The sequence below is a fragment of the Lichenostomus cassidix genome, chromosome 1 (genome assembly GCF_008360975.1).
Source record: "Lichenostomus cassidix isolate B80296 chromosome 1, HeHo_3.0, whole genome shotgun sequence".
In the NCBI taxonomy this organism is placed as follows: Eukaryota; Metazoa; Chordata; class Aves; order Passeriformes; family Meliphagidae; genus Lichenostomus; species Lichenostomus cassidix.
In genome coordinates, this window is record NC_139479.1 from 15,231,841 (window position 1) to 15,259,784 (window position 27,944).

The 27,944-nt window shown below is 39.8% G+C and overlaps 1 protein-coding gene and 1 long non-coding RNA gene across 4 annotated transcripts in view; one reads left to right on the forward strand and one right to left on the reverse strand.

Moving 5' to 3' along the window:
- The window catches only part of CDKL5 (cyclin dependent kinase like 5), a 144,700-nt gene extending 131,604 nt beyond the window's left edge, over positions 1-13,096 (reverse strand). For all 3 annotated transcript variants that reach the window (XR_014849815.1, XM_085051195.1, XM_085051176.1), the window contains exon 1: positions 12,978-13,096. The gene's annotated coding sequence lies outside the window, so the exon portion shown is untranslated. The remainder of the gene's footprint in view (positions 1-12,977) is intronic.
- An 868-nt stretch (positions 13,097-13,964) lies between these two features.
- LOC146444249 (uncharacterized) lies at positions 13,965-24,877 on the forward strand. The gene is made up of 3 exons (XR_014849820.1): positions 13,965-14,406; positions 21,564-21,751; positions 23,613-24,877. It is a non-coding gene; the product is annotated as an uncharacterized LOC146444249 (long non-coding RNA).
- The last annotated feature ends 3,067 nt before the right edge of the window (positions 24,878-27,944 follow it).

Sequence of the window (27,944 nt, forward strand, 5' to 3'; positions counted from 1 at the left end):
TAACTTTGAACAATCAGTAATTTATACCACGATACACAACGCTTAATTACCTAAACTCCTTGAAGGCACAGGGGTAGTTTATTATATCCCACAGTTTTAATAGACTTTTAAACAAAATCTCTGACTACTAGTTGGGAAACACAGACTCTCAGAAGTGCTGATAGAAAATATACAGCTTTCATCATATAACAAATGCAGGTAAATAACTCTTAATTACCCAACACTTTAACTAAATCTGTTCCTCACTACCAAAAATTAGATGCTTTCATCTAATTCTTCTGTTGTGAAAGGGAAGGGTCATAAGGATGTATGTTTAACAGTGTTTAGATTTTAATTCAGGTATGCCTGATTTACAGTGTTTTAGGAGCATAGCAATGAACCAAAATAAGTAGTCAATGGCTGCACCCTCGAACTCTCACTCACCTGGAATTTAGTCCAGTTCCTACCTTGACTTACATTCCACCTTTTTTTTAGCACTACAGTCACAGCTGTACCATAAATACTTAGCACTGGCACATGCACAGTTTTCTGTCCCCCACTACTGACATCTTAACATGAAATCATTACTGACAAATTAACATGAAAACTTATTTTATATGTTTCTCCTCCAGAAGCATCACATTTCTCTTAGGTACTGCAGTGCAACTGATCAACCACTGCTTTAATCTTTTTTTTTTTAGATTCATTTGAGCTGTTTCTCCACTTCCTTTGGTTTTGGGTTTGCTATTAATTAAATGGCAGTATTATTTTCCTCAGATGGAATTATTAGAAAGCATCTTGGGTTATAATAAACATAATAAACAACATAAATTACTTTATTCTGTATCGTAAAGGAACAATATTCAAAAGAGAATGTCTACTTTTCTTCATTTAATCAGAGAAAATGGAAAAAGACTTATCAAATTGAAGGAGTAATTAGGGAAAAAAATCAATATGTACATATTCCAGAAGAATTTCTTGAACACTATTTAAAAACACTTATTCATGTTCCAGTAATCCATATACCTTTTGGAGAATTTCTATTCAGCTCATGCATTTTGGAGGCATATTTAAAAAAAAACAACAAAAACCAAGCAAATAAAAAAAAAAAATCAGGAGAAAATAAGCTATCAGCATGGTATTTGTTACTTAAATATTCCATGAAGGCGTTGTGTATTTTAAAATAATCTGATTTTCATACCAAGCAATTTAATAGCTTGATTTATAATAAAACTGTAGAGCATTAATGGTATGTTTTGTACATTTTTGTACTCAGAGTCAGCCTTAAAGCACACATCACAGGACATTATCTACCTTACAGATACTTAGGTGCTCAGCATCATTTAGTGTTCTGCCAGTGGCCCTACAGAACCTAAATGTGAACTACACTACAGTAATATCCTCGTGCTTTTGTTTGCAACATGTACCTAGACAAAAGAAGGGTTATCGCATGTTGAAAACAATCTCAGCTTTTATCATCTTCCTTCCAGATTCAAACTTCAGGTTTAAGCATGCTATGATGCCACTTCTGCTATGGTATCATGCCAAAAATCTGTTCTATGTAACTACCAGGCATTTGCAGACATTAAGCAATTCACATCACGTTCAGAATTATTTCTGATTTACAGCAGAGAACTTCACCACCACAGTCAGCCATATGTAATTTAATCTGTCCTGCAGTTCCTCAATAAAATGGCAAAGTCTATTAGAGAAGGAAAAGGAAGTTAGGAAAAAATTTACCATGCATCTCACAAATGTATTTGATCCTAGAGGTCCATTTTAATCTTTATCTGTCGTTGCACCTGAAATAAAATCCAATTATTTCAGCTTCACAGGTGGACTGGCTTTTCATCTAAAGAGATATGAATGAGCCATGAAATGATAATAAAATGCAAATTAACATTGCACAAATATATATGCTCCATACAGAGCTGTCAAATCCCACACTTTAAACATCAAACTGAATCTGCAGCTCCCCAATTTAAATCCTCAGCACAACATATCCTCTCAAATATTAGCAACAGAGCATAAGGACTGCTATCCACAGCATGATGCCATACTTGGGCAGCACAGCTCACCTGGTGTTCCACCTCCAGCAGGAACACTCCAGGCCAGGGGAAGCCTAAGTTATCCACAGGGGCAACATCACCACAGCCTGGTACCAGACCCTTCTCCATCCCACGGCCCAGAATAAAGCACACACTCTTCATATTACCCAACGCCTGGCTCTCACTATGTCAGGGCTCCACAGCAGATGAAAAATCTGTAAATATGCTCAACAGGAACAGTCTCAGTCATCCCTGCTTGCATTTCACTACTGAAGCCCAGCTTCCACTATTTCATTCTCAGCATTTTATGCAAAACGAGCTTTAAGGGTAGGAAGTACACCTTATTTTCCCTTTTTAAGTATTAGTTACATTCACAAGAGGTTGAAGAAAGTGGAAGTCGTCATTCATCTCCACAGCAACTTCCAGAAGCACAAACTAGGCAGAGGGTCCCATCATACAGCCCTTACCTTTGAGATTCAACAGTATGAAAATACATTCTTATTGTCATGCATTACATTCATGCATCCATTACATTACATTCATGCCCTACACCATCAGCCTTGTATATTCAATACTAAATAATTTCCCAAATTTGAGGGTCTGAATGGTTTTGGATGCTAAAAGCGCATGAGACTTGGCAGTTTAGTGGAAACTGGTATGTTGTAATTATTTGTGTACTTCACATGTTACAAACAGATCAAAAAAAAACTCATCGTCAAAATTTCAGAAAGTGAGCGAGAAAAATTCCAAAATAGTTTGATAGTCACAAAGTGGAACAACTATCATTAATAAATTCTTTAAAAATCTGAACCATTTAAAAAGTGTATGAACTAGGTTTTTTTAAAAATACCCATTGATTTTAAAGGGGGGAAGTAAATTTACTAATGTAAAACTGCTTTTTTTCTTTAACTGAACAATCTTTTCTCACTTGCATTGAAGCTTGGTGTAGACTAATTCGTTAAGGACAGCATACCTCCTCTTGGTTAATTTCTTTGAAACAGCAAGATAACAAGCTTGATCTGCCTTCCATCCTCAGTGAAATAGCCAACAATAGCTCAAATGTTATTTTAAGTGACTATAACTGGAACAGTCAAACAAAAGGTCACCCATTTTACTGGTGTGGAAAAATACAGGATAGGCCTCCAAGCCTCCCAGGGCTATTCAGTAGTTTGTATGATCAAAGGCAAGCAGACTTTGACCTTAATACAAGTATCTTCCCATCTTCCCTCATCCATACATATTATTTGCAATAAAATTTTAGTCACTGTATTTTACGGTGGTTTATATAAACAAATTTGATTTATCCCATAAGAAAAAAAATCCAAAGATCTCCTAACATCCAGTTATAGTTAAAACAATCATAAATTTAAAATACATTAATTACAAATATACATGGATTTTTTTCTGCGAGTTACATCACATCGTATTATTGAGTCAGCAGAAGCAACTGGAAAACAACTAGGTTAATAGATGGAAGGCCATGCCTTTTTTTTCTTTTTTCAGATATATTGTTCAGTCACAGAGCTTCAGGCAACTAAAATGTCAATGTGTATAGAATTTACTGAAACAGATTTAATGATATCCAAATGACAGGAATAGCTATTTGCTTGGGAAAAGCAGAATCACGGTTCACCTTCTGAAAACACTATTTTGTTACTATTATTGTGAGCAGCCCACACTGTCACCTTCATACCAAAATCTGTTTTTATTTATACCAGTAGTACAATTTTTAAGGAGAGTCAAGCAGCCCATTTGTTCTGCTGAAGCTACAGAATTCTTCAAATACTAAGCTGAAAAAACCATTTCAGCCCTCCAATTTTTTTAAGAAATATTTTAATTATTTCAATTTGATTTGCTGTGCTACAGCACCTCTTTTCTCTCTAATCCCCCTCATTTCTATATTGAGGTTCTGTGTTTGAAGTTCCTCCTGGCTGGCTGACAGTCTTCTTCCTTCATCAAGTTCATATTTCTGTCACTGACTTTATAGGATATGCACAACCTCTTACCCACGTACATCAGATGATGTTTTCTATGCCACCTATTCCTCCTTGCTCTTTATGATGGGTCTAAACTGAGCAGCTCTTTCCCCAATTCCCTTAAAGACAGGAAATTCTTAAAAAACATAATTTACAATGTCAAACAGGTCTCCCACAGTAACTCTGGGTCCCATGACCGCCTATAGGAATACCCTTGCTTCCCACCAAGAATAACAACCCCAAATTACTGCCCCTGTGACATCCCTCCCATCATGCACATGCAATAACCTACTGCAAAAGCTTCACAACTTTCCCACTTTCCATCCGACTTTCCCTATGCACGCTGGACTAGTAAAAGGCAGCAAATGCCATGGTGGTTATTACTACAGGCCAACCACAGAGACCGAGACTGGGGTTCCCCATTTCTTGCCCAATCTCTTGTCTAGCCATCTGCCTGTTTCTGTCAGACCTGTATTTGCATGCAACAGGGCTGGAGAACACTGCTCCTCTGCCAAAGTCAGCTAGGAATTGGGCAAGCAGTTCAGAAGTTACTGGCAGGGTGGGAGGACAGGCTAGCGGACAGATGGATGGACAGATGGAACAATTGCATAAGCAACCTTCCCTCTAACTAAAATAAAACTTTGAAGTCCCACCTGTTCCACAAGGCATTTCATCAGCACTAGCCACTCCCCACTTCAAGGTTTTCTGTTTTATAATAGGCTATACTGCATAAAGTAGTAGCTTTAGTCTGTAGACTTACCGGCCCAACACATTACTGACTGTACATCACGATGTACAGCCACAGTGCTCCAGAAATAACTGCCTTCAAACACAAGCTGTACCCAAACAAGATTTCACAGTTAGGGAGAAAAGGAATGGTTGCAGAGAAACATTATAATGGCATGTAATTTGAAACATCCTTTGTAATAATAATGCCAGCAAGGAAAGGAGAAAGAAAGCATGAGCTTTTGGGGTGGAGTTTTTTTCAGGTTGTCCTTTTTTTTCTCCCTTTTTTTTGGGGGGGGGGTGTTTTGTTTTTCAAGAAATACGAAAAGAAGTAGAGAAGTAAAAATAAAGACTACTACCAATTAAAGGATCTGCAAAGGCGTCTTGCATCTCAACAGCCTAAGACTGTGTGAAGGGATAGAGAAGAAGCTGTGCTAGAGGAACAGATGGATCAGGAAAGTGTGAAGAGGTCCATAAGGTAGGCTCAAGTTTTTAAAGCATGAAACTTCTGAAGCAAGCACAGATTCATTGTAGGTGTTTTCATAAAAGGATCAGTTAAGGTGAGGGGAGTTGGGGGTTTCTTTGGGTTTTTTTTGAAAAAGCTTGTAGATGTAGGGAGATAACAGCATACTATGTGCACATGTGGAGTGGGGGATTTGGGAAAACTCAATCCTTGTCTGAGACACAAGGCAAGGAAGACTGGAACCATTTTTGCAGAGGTTATGCAAACAACCTGATGGCAACATCATGGATGTGGCAGATAAAGAGTAGAAACAAAAACAGAGGGAGATCAGAGCCAAAAGGAGAGGAAAAAACAAAAAAAAAAGCCTGCTTGCACCAAAGACATTTGCTTCATTTTAGTTAGAATTCTCTTTCCAAGTGCTCATAAGAAAATAACACAACAGTGCCACTAAAATGAGCTGAGCAGGGAAGTGCGTGTGCTCCCCGGAAAAAGAATAATTTAATTTTACACAACTTCTTCCTACTGACATTTTAGGAATAAACATACTTTTAGGAAAATACTGCTTTTGAGCAGAAGGTCTACCTAGAAAACCTCCTGAGGGCTCTTTTACTTCACTGATGTTAATTATCACTTCAAAATACCCTACACAATCCTAGTAAAAGCAGCGGTATAAAGTTGAAGAGGGAGTATCCTGTATTTATTAATAGATTCAGCCTCATTTCAGTAAACACCCATCTTGCAATAAAAAAGTCTATAATTAAAAGTAGTGTATGTTCTAAGGTTCACAACTGAAAATTAGTAACATCTACTACCCCTGCCATGACAATTGCCTACTTTTTGACTAACAAACAGCTTTAACTTTTGGATGAATAATCCCATATATAAACAATCCATAAGCACAATAAATAATTTTTCAGCTCAACTAGTATATAACATTAAAAGCAAACTTGTCTTAATGTATTATAAACCTATACCCATCTCCTGTTCATCATAATTACACTTATATTTACACAACACAGAAAACACTGAAGAGCTCCCAGTATGCCCACCAACTATTCTGAACAGTATCAACTTGAAATATCAATTAAGATGTGTTAAAAACAGTTTCATAGACTATCCAATTTGCTATATGTTTTGACAGCTAAGATTTCTTCACCTCTGAAAGGGGTCACAAAGTCAGATGGGCCTTAATCCTGCATACACTCCTTTGTAAGCAATGCAACTGAAGTAAAACACATGCTTAGCTTATTACATGTGCACAGATATTTGTATTGAGGGTTTAAGTGACTCCAGGGAATCAACAAAATGCTGCCAAGTGTTCAAAATAAGAAACAGAAAAGGAAACTTTTCCTGCAATTTGTTTTTAGCTACTGGAAGGTTTTATTGAACACAGCGGGTTAACAGGAATTTAGAACAGGTGTAGTAGGTCTGACAAGAGCTTTACAAAGAGCAGACTATGACATTCCCCACCTTCCATGCACCTCCGTTTTGCTATTAATGTTTCAAGTAACAGCCAAAAATGCAGTCTACCAAAACAATCAAACAAAAGCAAACACAAACTCGACCAATCCCAAAAACAAAACAAAAAAACACCCTCACCATCTTGAAAGAAGCAGAATGACCAAACTACACCACACGTATTCATTGAAAACGCCTCTGACAAACCTGCAATTAACATGATATGCTGCAACATGCAAGATACAACAAGGCTCAGTGTGCCTGCTAAGAGTAAAAGCCAGCAGAGGGTAATACCCAAATCCTTCCAGCACACTTTTGAAGTTTATCTACTACAGGTCTCTCACCTTCTCTTCACCATCACCTAGAAATGCATCCAGATGGAAAGGCAGAGGGGAGAAGAGCAGCACACACCACCGAGCATCATGAGCCCCAACACTCAGGGCACACTGCATTTTTTGCTCTACCAACACCAGCACAGCTGATGTATGCTGAGGCAAACACAGGGAGCTTGTGGTAAGTGAATAGCACAAAAAATACACAAAAAATAAATATGACCTTCTTAAGATTAGGAAATATAGCAGCAAGTAGAAACACAAATTTACTATGCTATCAAGCTTAATTCAAAAGATTCTGTGCTCTAAAGATAAATATATAGAAGTACAAAGTCCCACTTGCTAGTACAAAACTTAAAAAGCTGGCAGTTATTTTGCAGCCATTAAATCAGATTGGTTTAACAAGTTAAAATATCATCCAGAATATCACATACAGGCCAAAAAGAAGGATCTACCCTCTCAAAAGTCGGGAACTGATGAGACTGAGAAGTACTCAATGATGTACATTCACTTACTTGGCATATAAGTGGGACTTTACAGCTGAGAAGTTGCTCACTTCACAAGCACTAACTCAAAGTAAACCAAACACACTGGAAAACTCCAGGTGTTTCTACACCATCAGATCGCTATCCCAGAGGACTATCGATTTAGTAGGCACTTAAAAAAATCCATTTTAGGATCACAACTTTTATGAACTTGATTATGAAGTCAGCCAAACATATGAAAACATTGTTCTGCAAAGAAATCATATTAAGTGTGAACTGTTTCTCCAAATTCACTAAGAAAGGTACAGTTTTTACAATACAGGGTGACTTTTAAACACTTGACACCCAATTATGAAGAGGAGAAAGGAGTGCAAAAAGTTTTGGTTCCATATTCAAGCCCCAAGAACTATGGTTTTGATACATAATGGCTGAATAAATATTTTATTCTACTGAACCTTGCAGCAATATCCTCCCCTTCCTTCAGCTGAATGCAGCAGTGTGTTACCATGAACACCTGTAGGACTACAGTCATCTATAAGAACAGATTAACAGAGACAGTGATACAATTTACCAACATAATGGAGCTCCATGTAGCTGGCATACTGGAGATTCAGATAAAATTTGATTCACACTTCAGGGTTTTTTTTCTCTCTTTTTTTTTTTTTTTTTAGAATATTGCCAGGCAAGTGTTTCTTTTAAATGCCAACCACATCACCACATCAAGATTATATTCTTTTTTCCAAATAAGTGTCAGTGTTAAATTAAGTTATCCTATCATTATAAATAAATAACTAAAAGATTTCAAGACACTAGTAGGCAATTCCAACACTAAAAGGTTGTATTAAGAATTCGAATTTGAAGCCAAGCTGGAACACACAACCATCTCTGCTGAAGTAATGTTAGAAAAATAAATCTAATTACACTAAAGCTAGAATTAAAAGCTTCTGGGGATCTAACACTTCAGTATCACAGAAAGTCATCATATAATAACTACAAGTAATCCATATGCATTTCCTCAGTTTAAAACACAGCAATAGATTATTTTTACTCCACATCAGCTAAACGTAACTTACGTCTCAAACTTCACCTGAGTGAGAAGAGAAACACAACCAACTTGAGAGTCCATACATTCATTTCTGAAAGCTTCCTCTGCCTAAAGGAAACAGGCATGGAAGTTCTCTGAAAGCTAGCCCATTTCCAATGAAATTCTCATGGCTGCTTCAGAGAAGGGACAAAAAAAATATATGCAATATTTCTATAGCAACAGAGTTTAAGACACGTAGCATCTTCTACATTTATATTGTTCTTTCATTGTGATTTAGTCAAGATATTTAACACAACTACTCCTGCCATGCTAAAATATCTTAATTAACACAGTGACAAAGAAATATATTATCGTATTCTACATTTAAAAAAAAATTAAAAGCTGAATATATTAGCCTTGTGAACATTCAAAACTGTAACATTTTTCCTTCATCCACAATTAATATTATGAAATTGCATAGCCTGAGCAACAGGAGTGATGTTGTAACAGTGATTTCCTCTGTTTATGGGTTTTTTTTATGTTTAATTTCTATTATAAAATTAATTCTTACTGCTTCTGATGCAGAAAGCTGGTACAATCATTAACAAAAAAACCTCGATCTAGATACTAAAGTATCATAGTTAAAATACAGAATTTGGAACCAGGAAATAAACTTGATTATTCATTGTATTACAAACACTCATCATTCTCGTGTTAGAAATAATGTAAGAATCATGAAGTTCTGAAGTAAAAATCAAGATAATAATCTAGAGCTTATGGTATAGCTCATGAGTAATGCTAAAGTTCTTGAAAATTCTCAAGTAGAACTTACACCAAATACAAGGCATTCTTGTTTCTTTCACATGGTGAGCACATAGTTCACAATGATTTCATTTATCCTCCATGTCAACACATTTCCAGGGTAGTTCTCTCTCATTACTGTTTCATGACCCATGTTTGTACTTCGCACACAATAAGCACATAACTACAAAAAAATTTCATAAATCAGAACTCATATCCTAGTCAGAACTTAAACAGTACCTAGGAAAACTGTTGGTTAGTTTTTTCTATCCAGATTTCTACTGCTGTTATATGTTTGAGAAGGAGTGAAAGCCAACGCTTACATGTGAACAGTTTTCAAGAGTTTCCATATATAGTCAGAATTATAAATAGTTATTTTTATAGCAGCACTGAACTGACTTCTCAATATATATAGGGGGTGTTTTCTGCTTACCGAAATAATTCTGTTATTCTACCTTGTACTTTCAGACTTAGCTCTCCTCCCACTCACATGGTCCTGCTCCATGAAACAGCAGAAATAGCCACTGCTAGTGTCAGAGCACCCTGGCACTACAGTTCACAGAATACCAGGCTGGAAGGGACCTCAAGGATCATCTAGCCCTACCTTCCCTGGAAAAACCACAATCTAGACAAGATGGCTCAGCACCCTGTCCAGCTGTCTTTCAAGTATCCAGTGTTGGGGAATCCACCAGTTTCCTGGGAAGATTATTCCTTCAGCTGATTGCTCTCATTGTGAAAGATTTTCCTTTCACGTACCATTGTAACACCCCCAGGAATAACTGGTGCCCATCACCTCTCATCTTTTCCATGGGACTCCTCCTGAAAGGGAGTCTCCATCTTCTTTGCAGCCACCCTTTAAATACTGGAACATGATGTTAAGTAGATCACTGCTGCAATAACAATTTCCACCAAACTAGCCCAAATCTCTCTTTTATAAAGAGGCTCTCTCTATACTGATCATACAGTTTTTACACTTCCCTGTAGCTGCATCACTGGTAAAGAAGGCTTATGAAATGTATATTCTCAAGGGTTTTGTTAGGAACATTGAGCTACAGAACGCTCTTCAGTACTAAAATCTCAAAGTCTATTTTCCCCCTATCATTATTAAACTAAACTGATAGGATCTATGAGAACATTAAAAAGGATCTAAAATTTCTTTGTTTCAACACCAAGTTTTGAAAACTACACCAGAGCGCATCAGCTACAGCATTAAGAGGTTTATTGTAAATCTCATTTTAAAGTCAGATGAAAGGAATCAAAATATCTAGTTTAAGTTTCCATAAAATTCCAATCCAAACTGTTAAAAAAATTTAATATAAACCAACCATGTATTATATATCAGATTCATTAAAATTGTTAAGTTAAAGTTTAATAACAAGCATAATGCAAATATTTCTTACATGTGTATTTTTAAAGATAACTGCTTTCAACTGCAGGTCTAACACCAACTGAAATGAATCCAAAATATCTAGTTCCAAAATATGGTATAGCATTTGCTCCTTGCAAAGCTCAATTTCTACAGCTTTACATTTTTCCACACTCCTATAAAATATGGTCTTTCACCCATTGTAATGTGTCATCCAGTTGTTCTGCATGCTAGGAAAATCTGAGAAGCTAAATCAAGGCAACCAAGATTATGACACAATTCTGATTTAATCACCTAAATACTACAGTTTTAGGTAAATACTGAAAAACAAGGCCATACTCTGAGACTTATTTAATGCAGAGGCTTGAGGCAAAGATCTCTCCTTGAAGAACATCCTGCCAGAAGTACAAAGGGAGAGATTTTCCTTCCTATTGCCAAATGAGCAAAATGAGAGAAATTTTAAACACCCACACAACCAGAGGTAGTATTTAAGTCTGTACAGTAGAAAAGGCCAATACTTTTCTTATTCAATCCACCTATTAAAAATGGCACTTCGTGCTCCTATTACACACAAATATATTTTATAAAAAGCTTGCTTTTTTTTCCAGCTGCAGATCTCTTTGTTGTTAAAAGCACACACAATAGAACAAGAACAATCTTAATGATAAAGAACTATCTGAAATGCTAAATTTTGACACCCTTCCCCCACATCTGGGAAATAAATAGTTAAGTGTACATGTAAATAGTAAAATAAAGTGGGAATTGTAGATTGTACTAGCCAAGGTGCCATTGTAAGCTGGCCACATACAACTTGAACCCTCATTACACTGGAAGCTGTTGGTGCTCAACACCTCTCTGAAAAACAGCAGAGAGGCATGAGGACAACAAAAGAAACTAAGAGGACAATTTTAAACTTCTCTCCTGCAACACTGCAGAACCACTCGTGATTTGCGTTTATCAGTGTGCCAGTGGATTTCCCCAGCCCTCCTCTGCCGTACATTCTCCTACAGCCTATTTGAGACATTTCAAAGCTTTACTAGACAAACATGTATTTGTAACAAACGATTCTTCCAGATACAACCGTGACTAATGTATTCCCATCTCCTGAGTCCAAGTCAGGTAATAGCTTCCCTCGCCCAAGGCAGAGCACCAGGAATATGCAGGATCATTACTGATCTCGCCATGGCAGTTGAGGCTGTTGCTGCTCAGACAGCTACCTGCCGCAGCCATGGTCGGCAGCGCACGATGCAGACGGGAGGAGGATCTCTGCGAGCAGGGCTGGAGTAGTTCAGCAACAGCGTGCAGAGCCCTCGCATTCATACATGGAATGGAACAGCAGCCGAGCTTCTTGCTCTGCCAGCCCTACGAGAGGCATTGCTGCAGACACACAAAACCCTGCTTGGAAAAAAATCCTTTTCCCTTCCGTATGCTCCAAGGACAGCAACCGAGTTTTCCCTGCTCACCCACCAATGTAAGAGATGAAAGCTGGGAGCAGAAGCGAGGAATAGCCCAGCAACGGGAATCCCGGCATCCCTCACCTTCCTAGCGGCTGGAGGTGAGGAGCAGCCCTCTCTCTGGGTGTTGTCCCCTCTGATGCTCTCTCTCCATCACCACCTGCCTACCTTGCAACAACTAGTACGGCTCCTCACAACTGCCACCGACAAGGCACAAGCCCAGCAACAGGGCGACTGATTTAAAAAAAAAAAAACAACGAAAAACCCCAAATCCACCCAACAGAGAAATCCTCCCTCCCCCAAATCATAAAAACCTAAGGAGCATCTTTTCCAGCAAAAGCTCTAAGCCCTTGCAGTCAGACGGAAGAAGGTATTAGGGAGGAAGCGGGCAGAGCTGGCGCAAGGCAAGGCACACGGCGGAATCCCACGGGCGGAACCCCACGGGCGGCCGCTTTCCCCGCCCCGGGGCACCACCGGCGGCACCGAGGGCCGGCCGCGCCCGCCGGCTCTGTCACCTCCGGAAAGGGGCGGCCGCGGACCCCGCGCCCCGCCAGGGCCGGCCGGGCACCGCAGCCTCACCCGGGCCCTTCCCGGCCCCTCGGGCGCACCTGGGCTGCGAGCGGAGCGGAGCGGAGGGCACACACCGGCCGGCGCCGGCGGCATGGGAGGAGGGCGGCAGGCGGCCGCCAGCGGCGGCGGGGGAAGCGCGGCTGGCCGGGGAGGAGCGGGGACGGACACGGAGCCGAGAGAAGGGGGCGAGGCACGGGGCTGCCTCGCCGCAGCGGCGGCAGGAGCCCGACAGCCGGGCGGTGACAGGTGAGGGCGGCGGGGGGCACGGAGCGAGCTCCCGGCGCGGCTCCCCTACCTGCGCTCCGGCGCTGCCGCTGCTCTCGGTGCGCCCGGCGGCGCTTCCCCGCCCGCCGCCGCCCCCTCGCTGCGCTCCCCCGCCCGCCGCGCTCAGCCGACCCCGCTGGCCGCACGGCCCGCCCCCGGCCCGCACTGACGTCTCCGCCCACCAGTAGCAGCGGAGCCAGCTGGCCCCAGGCCCCGCCCCCGCCCGTCTCGGCCAATAGCGGCTCGCCGTGGGCCCGTATCCCCGCCCCTGGCCCCGCCCCCGGCCCCGCCCGGCTCCGGGCCGGTTGCGCTGAGGCGCAGCTCCGCGCAGCGGGCGCGGGAGGCGGCGGGGCTGCGGCGGCGGGGCGCTCCGGGCGGGGCCGGGGGCAGCTCCGGTCACGGGGGACAGGGGGACACCTCCGCACGTGGAGGGGCGGGGGGCAGCCCCCGGCAGTAGGGCACGGCCGTGAGGGTTGTGTCCCTCCCTGACAGGGAGGGGGGCTGGGGGCTTCTCGAGCGGGGGATTCCGCGGAACGGATGGGCTTCCTTTTTTTATTTTTTTATATCTTTTTTCTTTTTTTGGCACGGGAGCTGGTCCCCGCCCCCGGCACGCAGAGCCGTTAGTCACCCGAGTGCGGGGCGGGGAGGCGGGAGAAGCGCCGAGGAGCTGCTGCTCTGCTGGATGGGTGGAGAGAAGGCGAGCGGGTGGAGAGAAGGCGAGCTGCGATGTTAAAAAGCAGTATTTTTTTTTTTTTTCTTCCCCCACATCAGCTCCTGCCACGGTGAAAATGCCTTCAGCCCTTAAGCATCTCTCCGTCCTGTTTTGCAAAACCATAATCTGGGCTTTCAGGTTCTGTTGCTGGTGCCTGTAAGGCTTTCACCTTTGGGCTTTGCTCACACAAAATATCAGTTTCAAACTAAAAGCCGCTTTCCAGCAAACATCGAATATTAGATGCATCACGGCAAAATGTAGCTCTGCAGGTTAGGGATGCTTGAACTCGGCTCCCATTTTCTTGGTATGCTTCAATGGTTATTTAAATTAGAAAAATATTATGAAGCCCAATGGATATAATATGCCGCAGAACTCAGCAATGGTTGAGTATTGCTACCAAAAGTATATTTCTTCTGTGAGGAACTCTAGAAAAATCTGCCCAGATAGATAACAGAGTTTAAGGCATGGTAGTGCATAAAAATCAGGCATCTCATTTTCGTTTGTTGTTCCACACAGACTTCTTCATGAGCCTTGGGACACTGACGTGTTTTAGTTTGGATCAGGGATGCTCTTTTGGAGTAAATGCTGTCATCCTCTCTGCTAACAGTGCTGCAATTCAGAGTGTGGAATGGTGTTGGAGTGCGTGAAATAGATCCCTTTTGTATGAAGCTAAACTAATGTGTTCCAGCCACAGCTGAGCACTGGGTGGGACTCAAACTGAACTAGTCAAACACCAGGAATCCTCGAGGTGAGTGTAGCTTGAAGATCAGGCTCTCAGCACCAATGGTTGCATTCTGCAGATCTGTTAGACCTGCGGACCTTGGTGCTTGCCAGTGTAGTTGAACATTTGGAGTTTTGTAGCTCAGAAGGAAGGTCCCAGGGGGTTTCTAGTGTAACATCTGAAAGACCTGATTCCTGGTTCACAGGAGGCGGTCAAACCAGTACTTAAAAACTTTGATGCTTAAAAGTCTGCCAGAACTCCCAGTTTGTAGATGGATGATCCCATATTCTTGTGTGAGGAGTACATCACAGCATCCATACCTATAAGGATAACTTGAACTGAAGTAAAAAATGTGCTAGCAGTGTTGCTGTTTCAGATATTGTCAATGTCTTTTGTGGTTCTTATTAATCTCCCTATACCTGCAACAGATTCCAGGACAGAAGGCAGTGGTGCTGCAAGTTTGAAATTAGGATAAATTACTGGATAGTGCATTAATGCTTAGAAATAACTGAAAGAACTTCCAATACCATATGTTGACAATTAAAATATCTTTTTTCTATTAGTGTATCTTGTCATTTTATTATGAGGCCAGATTGTAAGAAATGTAGCACACATAGGGTTTTTGTAAGAAAGCATATAAAGAACCACTGTGGAGGCAAAATCAGAGCTGAGAGATTTTTTCTTACAACGTACACAAAATAAATTTTCTTTTCTTACAGTGCTTCTCACCAGCAACCAGTTTCATGCACTAACATGACGTAGTTACTCCTTTTACTGAGATCTGTCTTCTTTTGGAAGGTGTGTTTGAGAGAAATATGTTAATTGATAAGATAAAACACTTTCTTATAAACTTTAATCTTGAGGAGCTTGACTACAGACAGCAGTCCATTATTTTACATGTCTGAAATCAAACATCATAGCTCACTTGTCTTCTAGGTTACTTCCATATTCATTATCATATTTTTTGCCCTCATCTTGTGGTTGCAACAGAAATGTTATAATACAACAGATCTTTGTTTACTGTCTCCAAAAGTTTAAGGCTAATTTAACTCTATTATAAAGATGGAACTTTCTAATGTGAACCCTTCAAATTAGGCATGAATGTGGAGGCCAAGCCCTTTTTTACTGACACATCTCTTACAGAGATTTTGTTTTGGGAAGCTAGATTACATGAAGTCACTAAAACAAAATATAGGAAAAATAAATATGATTTACCAGGTGAAGCAAGCATATTTGACTCTGAATACAAATAAGCAGCAGGTCTCATTCATAATGAGATACCTTTTTTTAGACAAACTTCCTATTAAAAAAAGGGGAAACGCCCAGCTTTCCCAAGGGCCACCTGAGTGTTTCCTCCAGAGACACCTAAGGGGACTGTGGGTTGATCAAGGCCAGAGACAAACACCTGAAGGCAGCAGCCACAGTGTCTTGACTTCCCTTTTTGGTCCCACAAACTAGCTGGCTCAGTGTCAGGCTGGCCCTCCAGTGCAGATCAGAGCAGTCTGATCTGTTCTGCTGGAAATGGCAAGAAGTGCCAAGTCCTACATGTGTCCTACTTCTCTGGAGTGCCTGTGAGTCACATCAGCTGGCTGTGAAGGCAGCTCCTGGTTTGGTGGCCAACCAGTGTCATATAGCCTGGAAGGAGAGACCTGCTTACCCACTGCATCTGTATTTTCACTGACACTAAGAGCCAAGTAGGAATAAGTGGATGTAAACAGAAGTGGAAGGGGATGACAAGAGGACATTGAGTAACAAGCATTGGTTTAGTGAGGTGTGAATATATATATATATATATGGGGCAAGATACTATCATGGCATCAGAAGAGCCTTGAAAAGGGGAAAAAATCAATGAGAGTGTTTCTTAGCTGAAAAGTGCAGAATTTGGAAATGTGCTATGGGATAGTAGCAGATTACTCATTTCTTCTTTCTTGCAATGACATTTCATTACATACAGAAGAAAGAAAAACCATGAAATAGTCAATAGATACTGTTTATTTCCTAAGGTCTTAAGAGAAAACATTGCAACAAAAGGGAGTGATGCTGGTTTTATTATCAGCCATTATTATTCATATTCTCTACAAACTAGCCATTGCTTTCCTGGGAACCAAGCTCTCAGTTGAGCAATCAGTAATTTAAAAATAATTTTATTTTGAATTTCCTATACACTGTTGCACATTTAATACATACCATAGTCACAATTCTCAAGTGGCAGAGTGTGCACTGACATCCTTTTACAAAAATTCTCCAAAATGTATATTTTAAAATGTAATTTGCAAGTATTGCTCTTGATCATTTCATTTTGAAGATTAGGTTCATGATCAAAGAGCTATGGTTTTATTCCTTCCAGTGCAATCATTTTCATTGCAAGGACTACAAAGCAATTCTTTCTTCCTTCATTTGGTGGGCGATGCAACCAAAATGGCAAGTGGGTCTCTCCACAAGATTTTCCTGGTATGAGTGGGGTGTGTGTGTCTGTAGGGATGAGGGGTTTCTGCACACCCCCGTGGCAGAAATACAGGCAGCTTTGTCCCAAACTTCTAAGCCAGATGAAGTCCTTCCAAGAGCAGGAAAGTAACAGAAGAAATAGTGCTTGGTCTTTAAGAAATAGTCTTACTGTCTTTAACAAGACATGTTTAGGTTATGAAAAGTACCAGTGATCTCGAGCTTACCTACTCTCTGCCTCTTAGTTTAAAAATAGGTTTTCTGTGCTGCTTAACCACCTGCTGTATTCTCCTCCTATGCATTAGCACTGCCCTTTCTGCTGGCTTCCTAAACATGTGTGGGTAGATCGCAAGATACACATTCTGTTTTTACAGAGGCAGGACTCAGCCTAATTATAACCTGCAAGATCAGAATGTGACTGTTTTGACTTGCAGAAGCAAAGATGAATAACTGAATTGTTGGCATTTAATTTGTTTAGATATTCTGAACTCAGTCCACTTCTTACTGTAATGTATTGTACTTATGACAGTGCTAATACCAGATGAAAATGATCTACACGTGCAAGCCATCATTTGCATTGTATTTTCCAGTGAAGTAAATTGACTTCTAGCAAAGTAAAAACACTTTTGCTGTTCTTTTGTAAATCTAGAATCGGTGTGTTTTTATTATTTCTCTATGACAAGAAAATAGTGAACAGAATAAAGTTAATTTTTTTTTACCAGTCTACAGTAATTTAGACAATCTGACATTTCAAGAGCTGTACATCTTTATTTCAATAATAATGACCAGTTGTGGTTAATGGATTTCATTCACCCTAATATCTCTTACTGTGTGTAATAGGCACCTTCAGCATGCACATAGGTGGCTTTGCCAATGACGTATTTCATCCTTGAGCACAGTTCATAGTTTTATGTCAGCATTTGGTTGGAACAAGACAGGGGGTGAGATGACATGATTGCAGGGTGGCTTTCTGCTGCAGTTGTCTGGGTGTAAAGCTCTTGAGGGCAATTCCTGTTTGTCTAAACCCTTCAATGCTGCAGTCCTCTCCCTCATCTCAGAACAATGGTACTGACATGTATCATTACCATGTTAAACATCACATTGTTTTCCATCCATTTTTCCCCCATGGAGCTCTGGTGTCCCTAGCAATGATGTCAGAATAAGGATAGCTCATGTATGGATAGGATAGCTCATGTATTTTTGTAGTGATTATTTCTTTAAAATCAGTCCTGTTTTCAGAACATTTGTAGCTTTACATAAACAGTTTCCCAAAGCATGTCCCTTTCATTATATTTAAATACTATACTTTCCTTCACTGTCTGACTTCTTACTCCTTTCTCTCTTGGCTGTATTTAAACTATGTAGTTACTATTGTTTTCAACCATACCAGCAGTATCCCTCACTTGGGGGCTCTTTTGACCTAATTTTTAAGAGACAATGTTTCCATATGAAAGAAGAATCACCCTTCCTTTCCATAAGAAATGGGATTTGTTAACTGTCTTTCTAAGTCTCGTGGAGAGCCTATGATGCTACATTTAGTATCTGCATACAGAATCCAAAAATTTTATGTAATACATGAAATAATGCACCTAGGCTGATGTCCCACTAAATGTAATCTTCAATTAAATCCAAAATATAACTTTATTTCAATGTAGTTTTAGGAACAGAAAAGATGTGTATGTGTTTTTGTCTGACATACAGAAGATTATGTTCTAAAATCTGAATTTAAATATAGAAGAGAAAGAGGGGTTGGACAACAAGATCAATGCAGTTGAGGTGTGACAATTTTTACTTATTGTAACATGTATTATCATCACAATTTTTCTTAAACAGAGTCTTACTATTGGACAGAATTCCTGTTTAGGTGGACCAGGTTTCATACAAACACAAAATAATATGCTCATTCTTGCCCCATCCCCCAACCTTATAATTCAAGAGATAATAGAGAGCATTGGGAAAGGATGAGATAGTTCACACACATGATAGACAGTTGGCTAGATGCATCCAAATTTGTAGCATCATGGCAAAGATGAACCTCAAGCAGAGATTTCTGAGGAAAATACTGAAGTGACTTTGCTGATGTTTATAAGAAACTCAGCAAGAACACATAGGAGCACACAGGAGATAACATGGATGTGCATTCCTGAATTTTTAACAAGCAGATATCACCTATCATACTGGGTAGGTTGGATGTGAGAGCTTGGGAGATGATATAGTGGGGATAAATTGTAAATGGACTTGAAAAGGAAGACAGTGTATCCTGGTGCTGTAAAGATTGAAGGAACAAAGGGAGGGTTGTAGGAGTGGAAGATTTGGAACTCACCACCCCCATACTGAGGATGAATTATTAAGGTAGTCCATGGCAGGGGTAAGGAAACAGATGTTGCTGCAATAGATAGGTGGCATAATGAAAATTCGGATGAGTTTTAAGTACACATTTAAATGCAAAAAGCCTTCTACTAGAAATGTTAGAAAAAAGTCCTGTTAGGATTTCAGCATAATTTGGCTGTGAAGAAAAAGATGGAGGTGGAAAGTGCAGATAAGTGGCAGGCTAGATATGATTTGTCATGGTGATTGCAAAGGAGGTGCAACTGAAAGTGCTGTTTTAAACACATTGCTCTTGCGGTCATGTCCCTGGAGAACAAATCTGAGCCAAATTTTTTGAGGCTTTCCTTTGAATCAAAACAGTGAGATCTGCAGTGAGGAGATGAATATTCACAATAATAACTAAATCATCATAGGGTCACATTGTCATAAATACTGGAGGTGGGACTTGAAAGAACGCCAAATGACATGAAGTAGTAATGGACAGATGCACAGAGAGAAAGCAAAAAAAAAAAAGACAAATCATGGAAACTTAAGGAGGACAAGGATTATTAATTTTGAACTTCAGTTCAAAACCAGTAACAGTCAAAGGTAGGAGCAGATTATATTGTGTCTAAGGGGAGAAACCTGGTTTACAGAGGTTCTGGAATGAAACTGGAGAAGTAAATTTAATGAGCTTGGAGATGGGAATGAGGAGCAGAGCAGTTTGTAGCTGGTGAGAAAAGGGGATCAGAAGATGAATGTTTTTGGTGGGAGCATGAGAACTGAAGGAGGAGTGAACAACAATTTGCTCAGGATTGTTGAACTGAGGCAAATGGAGGAGTTGGAAAAGAGAAATTCTTAAGATGTGATATGGAAGAAGGAATGGAGCTACAGAAAGGGAAGTGATGGAAAGCATGTAACTTCATGTAGAAGACATTGGTGAGAGCCCAATGTGGAGAGTGAAGGAGATGCAGGAGCAGAGTAAAAGGGACAATGATTCAGGGTAGCTAAAATCTTACTTAAGATGACAGATGTTCCCCAACTGGAGAACAGAGAATTATTTAACTAGGAAAGAGGAAAAAATCAAGATGGATACAAAAACCTTGCAGTTGGAAAAAGGGGTGAAGTGAAGGAGATAAAAAAATAACAACAATCCTTGGGATAAAAAGAGAAAGGAGAGAAGAAATGTGGGGGAAAAGAGAAGTGAGACAAATACTGAGAATTACTGATCATATGGAAATTGTGGAAAGATTGACTGACAAAGCTTCAGGGAGAAGATGACCTCAAATATGTGGCTGCAAGGTATATGATCATTGTTTAAAAATGAGGAACACAGCACCAGAGATTCAAGAACATGGCTGATGAAAATCAGTGCTAGTCTGTAAGCCTTGGTATAGGCTGAGCTGAATGCTGACTGAACACAGAAGGGAGACACAGGACTCTTCAGCCAAGGGCTCAGATGAATTGCTAAACACTTACATGGAATAATGATGGAAAAAAGTAATGCCTTGAGCTGAAATCAAAGGACAAGGCTGAAGAGAATTGCTACATGGAGAGGAGACAGAGAGAAAATGATAGGGGAAAGTGAGAAGGTTCATATTTAATGCTGTTAACAATGGAGAGAGAGTAAAATGGATGTAGCCAGGGAGGAGCATGGACAGGGAAAGAGTAGAAGTCCAGTGTGACTGCCATGAAATGTATATGGGGGGATAAAAATGAATGGAAAAGAGAAACTTCTGAAAGAGAGGAAAGATAAAAGAAAAGGATCCAGGACTTGGGGAGGGTGAAAGGAACGACATATGAAAAAGTCATGGATGACAGGGGTTTTTTACAGAGACAAAGAGAGTGGGAGGAAAGAAGGGTGTAGGTGTGGAATTTGAAACTGTGAAACAAGACAGGTAGAACCAGTAAGTAAAGAAGATGTAGCATAAAGACAAAATTTTCAAACCTGGATGGTAAAAATAATGGTCCTAAATTCTGTTTAGGCATATTATTAGAAAGTGGCTTTAAAACAGAGTCCCTTAAAATATTTTTCTTTTTTCTTTTTACTTTCCAGACATCATCTGCAAATAGTTACTCAGATGTGTGGCCTTTTCTCTGGAGAGAGCAGTGGGAAATGAACTATGAATTCCTACTTGCTCATCTTCAGTGTGTTCATTAGGTGGTGGTGGAAAGGCTGATAGAAACTATATTTAATAAAGTATCAGGTGATTCATTTAGCTGAGAGAAGAAATAGATGTTAATAGTGCCATTCCTAAACAAGTTTAGATCTTTCTGTTTCTCCACATTTGGCATGTCTGTTTGGATGATGCCTTTACTAATGCCTAATATGGATTTCAGCCTGAATGCAACCTAAATGGCTGAGACCAGGTTTGTTTCAGCAGTCTGCACTGGAAGGCTCTGCTGCTTGATAATAGTGTTGGTTTCTATTTTAGGGACTTCCCTGTTTCTCCAGCTGCTTCTGCTTTGTTAAGAAGTGGATACCTTTTTTTCTTCCTGGAAATGGGCCTTGCTGTGCTTCTGTCACCTGGAGTTTGGGTTTCTGCAGAGAACAGTCCATAAGACCATGCCCAGAGATCAAAAGGAAGCTTCCCCACGTGAGAACAGAACACCCACTGGCTGAGTGAGCTCCTCCTCATGTTCCCGGCAGGCAGCTTCGGCTCCTGTGAAATTCAAAGTGTGTGTTTTTACATGCAAAGCTTTGGGATGGGATCCATCTTGCTTGAATACACCACTCAGTCCTTGTAATAACTCAGCAGCTGGGGCTCTTTGGGTGAGGAGGTTCTGCTCTCACCTGTCCTGGGGAAAGCTCTGCTGGTCTCGTGTATTGTGTGCTCTCCACCAGCATGAGTATTTCAGTCACAATGCCTACAAAAGTGCCTGAAGCTACAAAGCCTGTTTCCAAGATAAGCTTTCTCCTTCCTGTTTTTGAGAATGGATTTGGTTGTTAGGCCTGGGGAGCTGCGGCAGACTGTGGTTCTGATTTGTTTTCTAGGAATGACTAAGAGAGGAGGAGTTTGTGCACTCTGACTAAATTCTGATGACTCTGTTAGCAACCGCATTTCTTTAACTGTACATGAGCTTGCTGAAAGTATGTTTTTAATCTTGCAAAACCCTCCTCAGTTTCTGATGTCGCTTCTCACATACATTATGTTACTTTCCATTTTTAACTTCAATCCTTCTGTGTTTGACATACAGGATTTTCCAGGAATATTTTCAAATGTATTTTTTAACTTAGGAAACATATTACTTTCATATATTTTCATTGTTGGCTAATGTCTGAAGATTTCTTGTTTTGAGCAAAACCCCTTGACCCTGGTTAAAACCAACTTTTTTTTTTTTCCTTTGTAAACATCTTAAAAATTAAATAGATTAAATCAGAAAAATTAAGAACTAATATAGTGGAGATTTTGCTTTCAAGTTATAGTAAAGAATGCAGAGAAAAGAGTACAAATCTTGATCAGAATCATGGATATGTGGGATTAAGGACTTGGGTGGAAGCTGCATCAGAAAGGAGGTGATTATTTGAATCCTCAGAGGCAAAATGAATGAATCACACAGTGTCTGGTTTTGGTTCAGAATTATGGTTGTCCCAGATTAGCTTTCCTGATATGATTTCAACAGCATCCAGCCACGACAGTGAACATTTTCTTGCATTTGGCCCCCAACCAGGAAAATAAAGTATCAGAAAAAATCTGGATGTGCAGCCTGAAACTCTCTGCTGTTGAAAATCCTTAAACATAAGGCTTCAGTTCTCCACTGTGGACCACTCCGTGGTGAAACGAATAGCCTTTTCTTCAAAACTGTGTTGGAACTAGTTATCCTGTACTACAGTGACACCTACCGAAGGAAAGCAAAAAAAAGTCTTGGGAAAGCAGTGTTTGCCTCTCTAAAACATAATACAAACATCAGAGATTTAATATATTTTTAAATACTGAGAGGTTTAATATTTTTCCCTTTGTCTATTTCAGGGCTGGTATGTTTGTTATTAAGCACCCATCACCACAATGTTTCCAGACTTTAAACACATACCTAACTAATGTATTCTGCGACCTGTTTTGTATGCATATATTTAATTCCTGAAAGATTGTGGTTTAGTTTCAGTTCATTCTCCATTTGAGAATGGAAGTGAAGCGATTTTTTTCTCACTGAAGGAGGGGAGAGATTAGAATTTAGGGGGCTGGCAAGCATAGAAATTGTTCAGACAGAACTGGCTGCAACCTGTGTGCCACAGCGGGTAGAAAGGACAAGAGAATTGTCGCTTCTGCTACTGAGGTGAACTGCCTGTATTTTTACTACATTTAGGTACAGCATATTTGAATATGTGCTTTCTCCTGCCAGCAAGCATTGTTTTATACTGGAAATGAACAGACTAATGACTTGTGTTATGCACAGCTGCTTGTAGGGGAGATCTGCCTTATTTGCTGGCAAAGCTTTGTGGTCTGTAGCTGCTTCATCCAGATAATTCCATCTCTTTCTTCCAGGGAACTGGATTATGGGATCTAATCTTCTTGCCATTGGCAGCAGTGGATGCAGGTCTCTAGACGAGGAGGAAAATGGGATTCATGCCTGCGCTTCCATCCTTCAGAAGCAGACCACATCTTGTCCTTTTAGTTGCAAGATCCTCCTTGAAGGGATACCTCCCAGGAGAATAAATCCCATCATTGTATGCTGTGCCAAAATATCAATGAACTAGAAAAAAAAAGCATACTGTATCTGCAAAATGTTGTTTGATTGAGATTACTGTTGTTTAAAAAAGACCTGAAAATACCAGTGGGAAGGGTTTATGGTTCTGCTCCCTTCTGCATTTTTTCCTGTTCTTCCATCATGCGACACTTACAGCCTATAATTAAAACAGCTTGCTGCTATTTGCATTTTCATGAAAGGAGCCTCTTCTAACACACCACTCTTAAATCTCCTGTTTGATATCGAGTGAAATTTAATTTCAAGGCTTTACTCTTTGCAGATCATTTAACTCTTAATGGCTTTTTATCCTAAATCTATCTCTGCTTCTGTCTGAGCATGTGTGTCTCCCTCCTCATCTCTCTGTCTCTCTTCCTCATTATTTGTTCACCTTTAAGCCATTCCAAAGCTATTGGAAAGACAGATTGCAAAGACAGAAGCCTGAATTTTGCTATTATGCTCTACAACTCTGGCATGAGTTCTACACATTCCTATCAGAAATATTTCTGGAACTGAAAACCCAGCAAGGGGAAAAATAGGCTCTAGGCTGCTTATTAGTTAAATAGTTCTGTACGGCACTATTTGCACATGGGAGTCATATTTATGGATTTAGATGAAGAGTCAAAGAATAGTGCCTGGCACAATATTCTTGGAAGTGCTTAACTTAAGGACATACACAAAATAAAAATACAATTTATGTGCTCAGTTCTAAGTATTTTGTGTAAGGCATCCCTTAGAAAGCTAATAGCTAGCAGCAAAGCATGTCTAGCAAGTGGAATTTTCTGTTGATTCTCTCATTCCCTTCCCTATCTTTCCTCTTCCTGACAGAAACAGATGGAATTTTATTTTCTCACAATTACTATGAACTGAGACTAACAGCTCCTAAATTGGCAGTGAGGGGGTGGAAAGGTGTGGAAAGCAACAAAAACATGCAAACCCTCTGTAACAGTCTGAACAGTGAAATGTGGAAATAAGCCTTGTCAATCAATAAACCATAACTGCCCTGTGACTTGTGGATTATACCCAATATATGTAATGATCCATCAGTTCTTCAAATAATTTGTGTATATTAAATAATAAAACATAATATTAAGACATAATAAGACATAATAATAAGACATAATAATAAGACATAATAATAAGACATAATAATAAGATAATCCCTCTGCAAAGGGATTTTTTTCAGCTTTTAAATTCTTGTTCAAGCATGGAAGCCATTGACTTTCTGAGAACATTTCCTTTAGGTTCTTCTTTACCCCATTTAGTCTTTTTTCCTCAGTTTCCTCTTTTCCAAAATGTGGTCTTTTCTTTTTGTGACAATTATCTTTTTTTTTTTTTTTAATTGTAGTATTTAATAACAAGAGAGGAATGGTAATAAACTCAGTTTAAAACCTACTCCAGTTATCACATGGCCATCTTCTGAGAAAGCAGCCAGTTGACTTTCCTGTAGGCTAGTCCTGGGATCATCTGGATATGCCCCAGGTACTGGCCACAATATGATTGTCTGACACATGTCCCAGGAGTCCCACAAGGACCTTCTGTGCTACAGCTATGCTTATTTTGAGAGACTTTTTAAATTGAACAGGTTAAATCACTTAACCTCAAGGAAGGCTATATGGAAAGATGAGGAAATTAATATTCAGAAAAGTAGAAGCTGCTAAGATGCCATTTTCTAAACCTTGACTGAGTTGTGCAGGAGGAAGGCCTGATGCAGTGCAGCAGTTCCTGATGATGATCTCATGGTGGAAAATGCACATTACCTGAGCTGGAGTGAGGGCTCCCCTTCAGCGCGAACAAAGTGAGGATATCCTTTCAGGCAAAGAGAAGTAGAGGAAGAAATTCTCTGTGAGGGAAAGAAAACAGCTACAGTGAGGTATATTTCAAGCTCAGATTTGTCTTTGCTACAGAGCCAACATCATGCTGGTCCTGAGTACTGGCAGTGGGCTGCTCTAAGATCAGTCAATTCATTTGGGTATGATTTTGCCATACTGATATGGCTGATACTGACCTGTTAGTTCAAGAGCTGGAGGTCTCTGCATTCTTGGTAGTGTTTGTATTGATCATAACTGTTTCTAGAATTGATTACCAATGCCAATTGATCAGGATTGTTGCCTCTGGTCTGACATATTCTTCTTTGCTCCCACACATACATGATTGAGGCTATCCAACACTTAGCTTAGGCTGCTGTGTAAAACAATAGCCTAGAGGTTCTCAGTGATTCCTTCCTATCACTGGGGAAGCTGAAATACAGAGGTTGCTCACAGTGCACACCTTCAGTTTAAGCAGAGCTTCTGTGAAGATGACTGTGATGCATGGGATGAAAGATGTTCAGTACACTAAAATTATTCAGCTATATATTTTCTGCCAAGTAGACCCTGAAAGTTCTGGGAGAAATGCCAAAATGATGCTGGTAGATGAATGCTTCTGAGCCATCATGTCCTTGACTGCAGGAAGACAGAAATGTTCAATCAGGATTTCTTTTTAAGGTTAGCCTCTCTTTGTTTGGCTTCTCTTTGTATGGAGTCATGTTAAATGCCAGCTACAAAATTTTATAATCATGTGATGATGCCCTTCTCATAGAAAACCACAAGTTAGATAAAGCTTTTAGCTATGCAGTTTCCATAGATTCCACTTTATTTATTTTATAGTTACCTCCTACCACTATCATATGCATTTTCTTGGGTTTTCTGGGTTGGCATTATTTTGCTGATTCACTGCATACAGCACATTGAAAATCTTTCAAACACAATCAGCCTGATTCACATTCCTTATATTGTGTGCTCATTTCATGGAAGGTCCAACTTCAGTCTGCTTCAGTGTATACAGCTGGGAAAGATTTGACTTAAGATCTAAAACCTCCTTCTTGAGAATTTGTTTAACATGATTCTGCACACATTGTCTTGTATTTTGGACTTTTTTACCTGTGCCTAAAGTCAGTGGCTATCAACGTTTCTGCCATAGTGGCTCATTCATATAGAACTTGCCTCTGAAATACAGCTTGTTGGGGTCACTCAACTACTTTTGTTTACCTAAAAAAATTAAAATTACTGCCACAGCTATATGATGATTGTTTTAATTGAATTCTTTGCTCCTGCTAATTTTCATGAGGTTGGAACGTTTCTAGATAGTGATGTATGTTTACTAAGCCCTTTGCAGCATCTTAAATCCCCAGTATTATTTTAATGATATAATTGTTACTACAGTTCTAGGGCTTTCTTTTCTGTTTAGCGCAACCAATATGGAAAAATTTTCATTTTATGTCTGTCATATTTTCCCACATTATAACAGGAAGATATCTTTCTATTTTGCTTCAGTCATACACTGATTGATATTTCTGATGCTCTCTTTCATGCCTTCCTTTTAGTAATTGTGATTGTGCCTTCAATGGAACATTCATTCCACCTTAGCTTCTTGTACTCTGGAGGGATTTTATAGTGATATAGAAAAATAGTCTAGAAGCCTTTAAAGAAAGATTGTACCAAATTAATTTTTTAGTTCATTTTTCAAGCCTTTTCTAATTTTTTACTCCTGTGAGAACTAAGGTAGCCAAATCCAGGAGATACTAAAATAGTAAGTGTTTTTATTCTGTAATACATTACTGTGTGAACAATGGGAACAGAGGTGCTGAGCACATAATTGTTCAGGAGGTGCTGGATACATAAGAGTCAGTCAGCTTGTAGTAATAAATGTCCCATTTAATCTACACAATGCTAGATCTAAAGGCTGGAATTCTGGATTACAAAGGACATTAAGAGCTCTGAACAGGTATATCTTTGGCTGGGGCTTGCAGTTTTATTTGATTATGCTGCATATCATGCTCTGAGTTGAAAAAATGTTATTTGCTTAATCACAGCTTCAGAAATTGAGCCACTGCTGAAGGACAGAGGCAAACATAATGCACTGTCTTCTGCTGAGGCTCTGGTGATGGCAGCTTAAAATTCCATGTAAAATTAGGAGACAGCAAAAGAAACAGTGCTACATGATGGCTTCCTATCTGGTTGGTTTTGGGGAAAGCAATCTTGGTATTGTGAAGGAGACCAACTTCCTCCTGTTTTATTCCTTCAGTATTCAGGGCAACAGGGATGTGTGAAGAGCTTTTGTAAACCAGGAAGGACAGAAATACTCCTTTAATC